The sequence below is a fragment of the Octopus bimaculoides genome, chromosome 6 (assembly GCF_001194135.2).
Source record: "Octopus bimaculoides isolate UCB-OBI-ISO-001 chromosome 6, ASM119413v2, whole genome shotgun sequence".
Taxonomy (NCBI): Eukaryota; Metazoa; Mollusca; class Cephalopoda; order Octopoda; family Octopodidae; genus Octopus; species Octopus bimaculoides.
Window position 1 is genome coordinate 68,840,739 of NC_068986.1, and position 1,034 is coordinate 68,841,772.

The window sequence follows — 1,034 nt, forward strand, 5'->3', positions numbered from 1 at the left end:
AAGACAGGCCGTCGTATAAAGAAAGGAGTGTGTGTAAGTGATACATGTATGTGTATGCGTTATATACAGCAGATAGAAAAAGAGTCAGTAACACGTGTGAGCATTTATACCAGTTCTTAGAGTACACAATAAGAAGAGTCTGTATGTGAAAGAAGTTGAGGCGTATGAGTGTGGCAGGGCGATCACTAGTTGTGATGTTGTGGCTTCCATGCCGGGCCGGGTTCTTGTTATACAGATGTTCGTCGCTGGCTGAACTTCTTGTCTATTATTAATCGTGGTGAATATGAAACACCTAACAGAATCGAAGAGAGAATATGTGCCGCGGTTACTGTTTGGTTTATTGGTGTACATAGAAATCATGTTGATGATATTGGCGAATCTTGTCGTTCGTAGTTAAAGTCGTGTTGACTATGGTTGGCGATGATGGTGGCGAGGACGATGCTTGGTAGTAGTCGTAGACTCGTGTTGCTGATGGCGATGTCGGTGGTAGTCTTAGCTGGACGAAGTTGTGCTTGTTGTCGCTGGCTGCTGCTGCTGCTGTGTGGTACACGGAACAGGTCTCTAAGAGATCTGAACCGAGACGAATTTTGCCGCTGAATTAAAGCTATTTATAGTTGATGGTGGGCTCCCGAATAGGTATTAGAAAAGCACTATCACGTGACCTTATTAAGGGCTGTGATTGGTCAGTTTGTGTTCTGGCGGGAACGGTTCGAAGAAGTTGCCGCTTCGAATAATAATCAGTCACGTGATTACAAGGAAATGTGTTTTCTACTACGCCCGCGCTTGTTTATATTTAACAGCGGGGAAGATGGCTTCTTTGTGTATAATGGCGATCGAAGTGTTAGTTTCACTACAGATTCATCTAAGAGAAGCCTCAAGGCAGTACTACTACACAACGGCAATAAGAAACCATCCATTCCTATAGGACATTCAGTGCACATGAAGGAGTGTTATGAAAACATGCAAGTACTCCCCAATGCCATAAAGTATACAAACTACAGCTGGAAAATCTGTGGAGACTTGAAAGTGGTTGG